Here is an 11,574-nt window from a genome sequence, read left to right as displayed (position 1 = left end):
GGCGTCGCGCAAGAGCGGGGGTGGAGGGGGTGGAAAAATCAGTGGGTAATTTAGTGCGGGGGCGCCGCGGGAACAATGCCGGCAGCGGCGCCCCATCTTGCCGCTGTCACTCCCCAGCCGGCGCAGCCCTTATCGGCATCATCTAATTAAACGGCGCGTGACATTTGCATATTATGCATTACCCCCGAGGGCAGTTGCTGCCCCGCCCACCTGCAGCTGCCGCCTCCTCCTCTGCCGCCGCGGTAATTATTCTCCACAGTTCCGGCCGCGACGCTCGCGGGCGTTCTCCTTTTTTTTCCCCCCTTCTTTTATTTCCCACTGTGGGCGTGCGTGCACCGGAGCAATTTATTGTTCTTGTACCGGCGCCAGTCCGTCAGTGTTAGGGTGCAGAAAGCCGCATACTGGCAGTGGGCTCAGAGCTTGCTTGATTACTACAGCTCCCGCTAACAGTATTCGCCCCGCGGTTGCGGACAAGCTACAACGGGTGCCGTACGTAACGGCGGCGTCTGAGGCAGACCTGCCGAGCGCCCCCGAGGGACACCTTCAACTCGACTGGTTCCAGTGTAACGTGGACTCAGCCGTGGATCCAAAGGAGGGTCGTGGGAGCCATGAATCTCCCAAAACTACGGTGTATTGATAATTTTTACTTATGGACCGGCTGACAGCAACTGAATAAAAAGCAGTTTCCGAGGCATACGCGTTTCGCCTTTATTTTCTGCAAGGCATCATCAGTGGCAGGTTGCGTGGCAATTTCTTACATACACTCCTGGAAATGGAAAAAAGAACACATTGACACCGGTGTGTCAGACCCACCATACTTGCTCCGGACACTGCGAGAGGGCTGTACAAGCAATGATCACACGCACGGCACAGCGGACACACCAGGAACCGCGGTGTTGGCCGTCGAATGGCGCTAGCTGCGCAGCATTTGTGCACCGCCGCCGTCAGTGTCAGCCAGTTTGCCGTGGCATACGGAGCTCCATCACAGTCTTTAACACTGGTAGCACGCCGCGACAGCGTGGACGTGAACCGTATGTGCAGTTGACGGACTTTGAGCGAGGGCGTATAGTGGGCATGCGGGAGGCCGGGTGGACGTACCGCCGAATTGCTCAACACGTGGGGCGTGAGGTCTCCACAGTACATCGATGTTGTCGCCAGTGGTCGGCGGAAGGTGCACGTGCCCGTCGACCTGGGACCGGACCGCAGCGACGCACGGATGCACGCCAAGACCGTAGGATCCTACGCAGTGCCGTAGGGGACCGCACCGCCACTTCCCAGCAAATTAGGGACACTGTTGCTCCTGGGGTATCGGCGAGGACCATTCGCAACCGTCTCCATGAAGCTGGGCTACGGTCCCGCACACCGTTAGGCCGTCTTCCGCTCACGCCCCAACATCGTGCAGCCCGCCTCCAGTGGTGTCGCGACAGGCGTGAATGGAGGGACGAATGGAGACGTGTCGTCTTCAGCGATGAGAGTCGCTTCTGCCTTGGTGCCAATGATGGTCGTATGCGTGTTTGGCGCCGTGCAGGTGAGCGCCACAATCAGGACTGCATACGACCGAGGCACACAGGGCCAACACCCGGCATCATGGTGTGGGGAGCGATCTCCTACACTGGCCGTACACCACTGGTGATCGTCGAGGGGACACTGAATAGTGCACGATACATCCAAACCGTCATCGAACCCATCGTTCTACCATTCCTAGACCGGCAAGGGAACTTGCTGTTCCAACAGGACAATGCACGTCCGCATGTATCCCGTGCCACCCAACGTGCTCTAGAAGGTGTAAGTCAACTACCCTGGCCAGCAAGATCTCCGGATCTGTCCCCCATTGAGCATGTTTGGGACTGGATGAAGCGTCGTCTCACGCGGTCTGCACGTCCAGCACGAACGCTGGTCCAACTGAGGCGCCAGGTGGAAATGGCATGGCAAGCCGTTCCACAGGACTACATCCAGCATCTCTACGATCGTCTCCATGGGAGAATAGCAGCCTGCATTGCTGCGAAAGGTGGATATACACTGTACTAGTGCCGACATTGTGCATGCTCTGTTGCCTGTGTCTATGTGCCTGTGGTTCTGTCAGTGTGATCATGTGATGTATCTGACCCCAGGAATGTGTCAATAAAGTTTCCCCTTCCTGGGACAATGAATTCACGGTGTTCTTATTTCAATTTCCAGGAGTGTATTACGCTCCTGTTGCATTTTTGGTTTTGTTCTTCTTCTTATGAATGCCAATTTGCAGTTTTCCCCCCAAAACATTGGATTGAAACAAGCGTTCAGTTCATAGTGCTGTGGAATGTGAAAAAAAAATGGTTGTGTTCTTCCCCTAATTTTTTTGAGCAGTGTTGTAGCGTCAAAATGCAGAATACGGAAATTTACAAGAAATTCTAAAAAGTTATAATGTCCGTTTGACGAAGGATGATTTTCAGTTGCTCTGTTACGGAATAGCCCACGTCGATTAGTTTGCGGCCTTACTGGCTACGGAAAACATTGCTGCCAGGAAAACATATGTATCCACTGTCCCACCAAACCTGCTGCCCACAATAAATCCTTGACGACCACACAGGTAAAGTCATGGACGTGGCGGAAGAAACTGAAATTTACATTCATCTGTAAGACCAATCAGACAGAGTTGTAAATGAACAAAATGACCTGCGAAATGGAGAATTCCTAAGCAGCTTTTACCTAATTTTATGACGAAGCAATATAGAACCATAGAACGCGTACTTGTCGCTATACTCATTCACAAATATGACTGTAACGCGAACGATGGCGCAACCAGAAGACAAGTCATATGAGACTTTATTCGACTTTCATTGGTTTTATTACTACTTCATTGCACTGCTGTGATCTACTTTACATATAAGATCTTTGTAACCACTTTTCTAAAGTGACATGGTCCCATAAAGACGCCCCACCTAAATGGAAAAATAAAAAAAACTGACTTTAGATGCTCACGTACCTATAGTCTGCGGAACTGCTGTTGTTACGTGGTCGGATGAATTCCTTCTTGAAACCCAACATTTTGTCCCCGTATGCGGAGGTCAGCTTCAAGTGTGTGTACATCGGGTCTTCGATAAAGCTGCAACCTCCCTTGAAACCGCCCTCCACAGGATGGAACGAAACGTTAGGTTTCAACAATAAATTCGTCCGAACGCGACAGAACTGTGTTCACACTGCTAGTGCTGTGTGAAGTACTGTCAGTGAACACTTCGATTTTATACCAAATTACGAAGTTATGAAAGTATGTTGCTGTTATAGTTCTTAAATTATTGCATAATACAAGTAGTTCTACAAAGGTACAAGTGTACGTAGTACAAGATACAAGTACTACAAGTAGTTCTAGCAAATGCTAATCTAATGATAAACCGGGTGTATGAAAAAGAATCATCCGATTTGGGACGTCAATATTTCTGAAACTAATAAACATGTACAATGAATTATGTTTTTTGATGAACGGTAAACTCAAAGTCTTTTATCATTTATTTTCGTAGGTAATTAGTATGCCCCCATTCAGATGCACGGCATATGGCAATGCCGTATTCAAATTGTTCCCACACTGCAGCAAGCATGTTTTGAGTTGCAACTTCCTCAGCTGCTGTTATGCGAATGTCTCAGTTCATTCATTGTTATTGGTAACGGAGCCACATTAGCAGAGTCTTTTATAAGCCCCCGCAAGAAATAACCACATACAATCAGGTCCGGTGACTTTGGAGGCCAGTAAAGTAAGGCCGAATCATTCGATCCAGTGCGACAGATCCATCGTTAAGTAATTCTTTGATTTAAAAATAGTGCGATAGTGGCGGTGGCCCATCTTCTTGGTAAATGAAATAGCTCGAGTTAGTTTCCACCTGTGGGAAAAGAAATTTCTCAAGCATATCGAGAGACGTGCTTCCTTTAACAGTGTTCTCGGCAAAGAAAAATGTACCATACACTTTTTCCCGTAAAACTGCACAAAACACATTAAATTTTGGAGAATGCCTCTCACGTTGTACAACTTCATGTTGTTGTTCCGTACCCCATATGCTCAAATCATGACGGTTTACCTTTCCATTTAAATTGAATGTTGCCTCGTCACTAAACACTAACCGTGGAAGAAAACTGACATCCTCCATCTTGCCAAAAACGAAATTACAGAACTCCACTCGTTGTTGTTTGTCACCTTCAAGAAGAGCTTACAGTAGCTGAATTCTGTATGGTTTCATGTGTAAACGTCTATGCAACACACGCCAGAAGGACATCGGGGGCATACTGAGCTGTCGAGATGCACGGCGAATAGATTTATCGGACTTTGCCTTTACACAAACAACCCGTTCCTCGGAACTGTTCATGCCATCATTTAATGCTTTGTGCTGTAGGAGGATCCACACCGTACCCAGTACGAAAGTCATGCTGAACAGTTATTACTGGCCCGCTCTGCGCAAAACGTAGAACACAAAACGCTTTCTGTTGTCCTGACACCATTTGTACTGGAACTGAAATGGGCGCACACTGCTGCTACCTAGCGGGAACCGTGTAAAACTCGAGAGTTTGCTCTTTCCAGTAGTGCGTTGTTCACGCACTTTCTCGAATAACATAATAGTTACGATATTTTTAATTGGATAATTTTTATACACCCTGTATTTCTTTGAACTGCAGTTTCTTGGAGTGATGTTCTAAGCACTGATATCAACAAATTATTATTGTCATATTAAAATATCTTATATATTTTTTTTGTTGTTGTTGTTGTTGTGGTGGTGGTGGTGGTGGTCGTCAGTCCTGAGACTGGTTTGATGCAGCTCTCCATGCTACTCTGTCCTGTGCAAGGTCCTACATCTCCCAGTACCTACTGCAGTCTACATCTTCCTGAATCTGTTTAGTGTATTCATCTCTTGGTCTCCCTCTACGATTTTTACCCTCCACGCTGCCCTCCAGTACTAAATTGGTGATCCCTTGAGGCCCCAGAACATGTCCCACCAACCGGTCCCTTCTTCTGGTCACGTTGTGCCACAAACTTCTCCCCAATCCTATTCAATACCTCCTCATTAGTTATGTGATCTACCCATCTAATCTTTAGCATTCTTCTGTAGCACCACATTTCGAAAGCTTCTATTCTCTTCTTGTCTAAACTATTTATCGTCCATGTTTCACTTCCATACATGGCTACACTCCATACAAATACTTTCAGAAACGACTTCCTGACACTTAAATCAATACTCGATGTTAACAAATTTCTCTTCTTCAGAAACGTTTTCCTTGCCATTGCCAGTCTACATTTTATATCCTCTCTACTTCGACCATCATCAGTTATTTTGCTCCCCAAATAGCAAAACTCCTTGACTACTTTAAGTGTCTCATTTCCTAATCTAATTCCCGCAGCATCACCCGACTTAATTGCATTATCCTCATTTTGCTTTTGTTGATGTTCATCTCATATCCTCATTTCAAGACACTGTCCATTCCGTTCAACTACTCTTCCAAGTCCTTTGCTGTCTCTGACAGAATTACAATGTCATCGGCGAACCTTAAAATTTTTATTTTTTCTCCATGGATTTTAATTCCTACTCCGAATTTTTCTTTTGTTTCCTTCACTGCTTGCTCAATATACAGATTGAATAACATCGGGAAGAGGCTACAACCCTGTCTCACTCCCTTCCCAACCACTGCTTCCCTTTCATGCCCCTCGAGTCTTATAACTGCCATCTGGTTTCTGTACAAATTGTAAACAGCCTTTCGCTCTCTGTATTTTACACCTGCCACCTTCAGAATTTGAAAGGGAGTATTCCAGTCAACATTGTCAAAACGGTAAGTTATTTTTTTGTGGGGGAAGGGGGGGGGGGGTGGTCGGGAGACGGACGCTACATTAGCATACTGAGAATAATCCACACCTCTCCCTCTTCTTTAAGAATCGAATCTTGTATCCGTGCTTGCATGGGCCGCGCTTCATTGGGTACCTAGAACAGCGACAGTTTCTCTGTCCTCCAGACAGTTAAAACATCATAGTTCGGTTTAAAAGTCTAAGAGAAACCTTGTTTGCTGTCTAAATTATAGGAATTCCGGTCCACCTGTTATGCAAAGAACTACTACTTTTAATACCACAAACACGTTTCGGCACATTTTTACCATCACTAGTAGATTATTTCGTTCCCGTTTTATTCTCTGGAATGTTAGGTTCTGCCTGTACGTTGGTGAAACTCTCAACTTCACATAAAAACACGACATGGAAGATATCATTAAAAAGGTACCCAAAATAATGAGAGAGATTTTCGGCATAAATAGAACGGAAGATTACTACTAACAAAAATCCCGAAAAGTGCACTGTTGAGCAGACGACCTTGAGTTCCTGATAGCAATGAGTAGAAAAACGCATAAAAAGTCCTGCCAGCACCACTACCCTCGAACTTCGTTTACTTGGTCTGAAACTGCTAGTAATATCATCCGCTAAATGCTGCAATGATAACTGCCTGGTTATTCGGCAAGAAAGAAGCGCTGACATTTCCACAATCAGGATGTCACAACAGCTCTTTATTGTTCCACTGAAAGGAAAACATCTTGCCATTTCTATTGGGCAATCTGTTTGCGCTAAGCAGAGTACTGGATCGTGGAATGAAATATATTTGTTAATTTCACAGATCGGCAGAGTCATTTCCGATAACGTAAATGGTAAAACGAACGGTGTCAGTTTAAGTGTCGTGGCAGTTTTAGAGGACTTTTTTGAGACCGTTCCACCTTTCGGCGCCTTGAAATTTGTCACAGGAAAGCATGTATAATAACGCTACTAGCACTTTAATTTACTCTCGCTCGACTCGATTTTAATTTCCAGTAGATACATTATTTGATCTGTATTTGAAACATTTCAGCTGCAATTTTCTGCAAAAATTGTGTTCATATTACCACTTTAATTTTTATCGCGAAATGTAGTGGCTCGTCGAACATATTAATCGCAACGTTTTAACGAATGTTGCGTGTTTGGAATGATCGTGACGTGCATTCTCTTTAATGCAAAAATAGTACAAAATGTGATACACCCGTTTCGACAGGCTATCCTTTTTTAGTTGAAAGAGGTCACAGTAATGTAATGTTTATGAGTACTCTAATACACAGCCAGCTGTAGGCAGTGCAGTTTACTGTAAATTTGGCATCCGTGACATGGAAATTTAAGTATACACTTTCCAACCATCTACCTCTTACGCTAAACTTGCTTATGACTGAGAATACTTTTAAACCTTAATATTTTCAATTACGCAACACATTTTACCTATGATTTCCGCACCAGAATCTGATTCCCCGTTTATACATCTTCTTGATGCCGAAAAACGTAGCACTTCTCCAGTAGCAACTCTTTGGGGTTGGACTCCCTTTTGCGAAAGAGTTACAAAGCACTGTCAGTCAACACCGTAGTATGTGCTTCGTCATGCCGTTTTCTTTTCATCTAACTCCAGTGCAATTTAAATATTTTATAAGCGAAATATTTTAACATTAGATTTGAAGTGACTAATTTGAAACTCATTCTTGTAATTGGTCTCTTTCATTATACAACATTTTTCCTTTATTTTAAACACTCGTTTTTGTTGCCTTTTGGGTTATGTAGCTCGAAAGGTCAAAGTCCTACAGCAGTGAGTCCTGCTCTCACGAGTTGGGAGTGCAAGATATAAAAGCGAAAAACCTTTTTGTTCTTATTTTCGTTTTTCTGCTACTGCGCCCTCATCCACCCGTCTTTCTTTTCGCTTAAGGACTTCGCAGTTATTGTCTTGGCAAATATTAGCAGATATCACGAGATGCACTACCCCTCTCATGAACCTCTAATTATTAAAGATTATTTCGGAAACATGCATTTGGAGTGATTGCATTAAGTATTAACGTGAACGTTGTTCTCTAAATACGTTTCTGTTGGCGTTTTAAAATTTTTATTTGTTTCAGTATCCATCAGTTTTTTCTACAGACTGTTACAATAATGCTAAACAGAAAGGAGTCAATGTGTCATTCCAGTAAGAATGGTAACCTCGATGAGAAACATGCCTGATATATGTACATACTTTAATAGTTAAACCAGTTTAGATAAAATTTGGATGTTAGAATATTCTGTATTCCACGGTGGAATAATTTTCCATAATGTCCTTCAGATGGATGGAAACAATTGATTTAATGCAGTAGTCGGCAACAGTCCTCAACCGATTTACAAAAATTTATTTGAGGACAATAGCATACACAAGTTATTTCAACAATGTACACCCCCACCTTTATCCATAATTCTCACCAATACTGAGGTCTTGTTTAGAGTTGAAAAAACCGTCAGGCCTAATTTCAGAACCATTTTCTCTGCCGTAAGGCCTCAAAAACTGGTGAACAGAGAACAGAAAAGGTGGATCTTTGACGGTACAAGATCCGGAGAATATGAGGGGATAAATCGCAATGAAGTTGTTACATAACTGCTTTCGTCATCTTAGTAACAGCCTTGTGATAAAGTTTCCTGCGTTTCTTTTTTTTTGGAAATTTTCTGATTTCTGTGGAAAGGCAATGTATACTCATTACAACGTCAGATGCATACATTTTAGATGTGCAGGAATTATCGTAAGAAACGTTCTGCATCTCAAAATACGTAGGTGAATATATATTACCTTCAGACTGTAACCTCATTCAAAATTTCCCTTTAGTTTGCTGAGTGTAATATTAAATCATTCTTATGGCGGAGACATGTGGGAAATTCTTGACACGGTGGAGAACTAGCTGAAAGCATTTTAAAATATGCGCGCGCTGTTTGGTCGTCAGAATCGGGTTTGATTCAATGTACCAAGGAGATTTTCTTTAGTAATCCCTTCACGTACACGTGCTTAAATTTTGTAAATTGGTGTTCTATTATACTATTTCTGGCACATGATACATTTGTTTTATATACCTCTGCACAGAGTTTTTAACTCAAGTTATTTTATTATTTGTTATCGATTGAATTTTAATGTTCTCGCCTTAACACATGTAAAATTTTTTAGCGTAATTATTCTCTTTATAATGGGAACATAAGTGGTCGCAATTAGAAGATTAAATATCACCTACGTTCCAAATTCTACATTCCAGGAAATTAGGATTTTAAAATCTTCTAGGAGTTCAGTATTTAAAACTTTGCAACTTAAAGCATGAGTGTTTGTTTCACCTTTGCGAATGACCATACGTTACGTGCAGTTGTTGTAAATTTAATTGTTAGTTAAGCATGGAACAACTATTTTGGTTGCTGCAGCGTAATATTTATTTACTTTCGCGACACCTTTCGTCATTGTATTACAAACACTTTTAGTTAATTTTTAGTGACTTATCTGTCCTGCCGAAAGCTGCATTTCCTCTCGTCTGATCGTAAGTGACGTGCCGAAACCTCTAACCTATTACCGGATGAGAGGAAACGCATATTTTGGCAGGACACACAAGTCACTAAAATGTCCAGCAAAGATGCCTGTAGTTTAAAACACGAAACCTGTCTGGCAGATAAATTAATATTATGTTTCAGCGAGAAAAGGGCTTTTGAAAATGTAAAACACATATTTTTATGTTGATGCGGAAAGTGACCTCACCAACGAACATTTTGTGCACCATCGATGTAATGGGCTTGGCCGTTTATAACAAGACATTAGAAATACAAAAGAGAAAGTTAAAGCACATATATCAGTCTGTCTTTAGTTATTTATTTATAAGATTTCTTGCGCTTGCTAGCAGTACCAAAAGAAATAAGTAAGAAGATAGTAAGAAACTCAAAGAGTCAAGAAATAGGCTGGTGCAAGTTGTTTGGGTTTCCTTTGTCATTTTAGAATCTCGTGTTGAGCATCTTTGTTACAATCGCCTGAAACAGGCAGATTTTTCATCACGCAGACAAATAAGCTTAAAAATTCATGCTCTCTGCCAAATCGGGCTTGGCTGACTGTGATGTGTCTCCCAGAAATCTCCGATGTACACTGGGGCAACTAGATTGTTTTGCCTTTTCTTTAGTTTTGTTAATTTATCAATTGGAAGGCAGTACAGGCCTCCAGATCAGAAGCAGACGAGGAAGGCAAATTCTATTACCGCGTAGCGACGTATAATTCCCAGTTATCAGATTCCCTATATAAACGCCCTTCCGAGGAGGGTAGAGAAGAGAGAGAGAGAGAGAGAGAGAGAGAGAGAGGGAGGGAGGGAGCGCCAGAATTGCCGGCATGCATCCATTATAGGGATTTGGCGGCGCTGAGTGCCTGTTCTTTATGCAACACACAGCTCCGGCAAGCGGTGCGGGATGCAGGCATCACAGGCGCTCACCATCTCCGCTGCGTTAATAAATAAAGCGGCAGAGCGGCTAGCGGAGACCAACCATCCAGCCGGAAATTACGCGCCCCCTGCCTTAATAAGAAGGCCACTGCATGACCGGCGTCGAGTTTTGAGCGGGGCTTTTACGGCGGAGGGGGCGCGTCCCCGCGGATGATGCAGTGAGGGGGAAGACGGGACTTATGATGTATAAAGTGTGTGGGGGAAGTGTAATGATCCGTTACCCGGTAAGCACTGCCCGTTCCGTGATGCTCTTTATCCGGCTGTGGTCGCTGTTGGTGCTTGACGTGGCCGCAGTGAACCCGTGTATAGCCTATTTCCCATGCAGAATGTTTAAAAAAAGGTTATGGATTACACTTGATGAAGCCTTTTCTCCTCCACCTAAGCGTTTTATCCGATCGAAGTTCAGTTAAGTGGTGAGATTTTGTACATTGTGTGTGTCAGGGAAAATCGCCATGTTGTACTCTTCTTTCTGAAAACTGTTTTGATGTATTTCTTCACGCTAATCTATCCTGTGCGTCTCTGTGTAGTTACTGCAAGCTACATCCGTTTGAACCTGCTCACGGGAGGTTGCCTTTCTCAACATTTTTTACTTCCCTTCCCCTTCCCCCTACACACACACACTTCCCTTTCCGTCCATCTTCAAATAGGCAATTCCTTAATGTCCCGGGAAGTGTCTTATCAGCCGACTCTTTTAGTCAGGTTATGCCCTAAATTTGTTTTCTTTCCAGTTCGAATCAGTACCTCCTCATTAGTTATTCGATCTACCCATATAATCCTCAGCATCTTCATGGAGCTTCGTATTTCAGATCTTCTACTCTCTTCTCGTCTGAACTGTGTATCGTTCAAATTTCACGTACGTAAAAGGCTACAATGCAGAAAAGTACCTTCAGAAAATACCTTCGAACAGGCAAATTTATATTCAGTGTCACAACATATCTTTTTTTGGATTTTTTCCTGCTATTGCTAGTTTGCCTGTTATAAATTACTTACTTCGGGCATTATCTATTATTTCGCTAACCAAATATCAAAAGTCGTTTCTGATTTTAGTGTCTCGTTTCCTACCTTAATTCCCTCAGAATGCCTGATTTAATACGTTTACATACTATTACTTTTGTTTCATATTCTTCTTATAACCTAGTTTCAAGACACATTCCATCCCGTTAAACTGCTCTTCCAGGTAGTTTGCAGTCTCCAACCGAATACAATGCCATCGGCAAACATCAGACTTTTTATTTCTTCTCCTTAAAATGAAATTTCCTTTACAAAGTCCTCCTTACTTTCCTTTAAAGATTATTCAGTGTACTGACTGAA

The sequence above is a fragment of the Schistocerca nitens genome, chromosome 6 (genome assembly GCF_023898315.1).
Source record: "Schistocerca nitens isolate TAMUIC-IGC-003100 chromosome 6, iqSchNite1.1, whole genome shotgun sequence".
Taxonomy (NCBI): Eukaryota; Metazoa; Arthropoda; class Insecta; order Orthoptera; family Acrididae; genus Schistocerca; species Schistocerca nitens.
The sequence above is the reverse complement of the archived record's forward strand: the minus strand, read 5'-3'. Positions refer to the sequence as shown.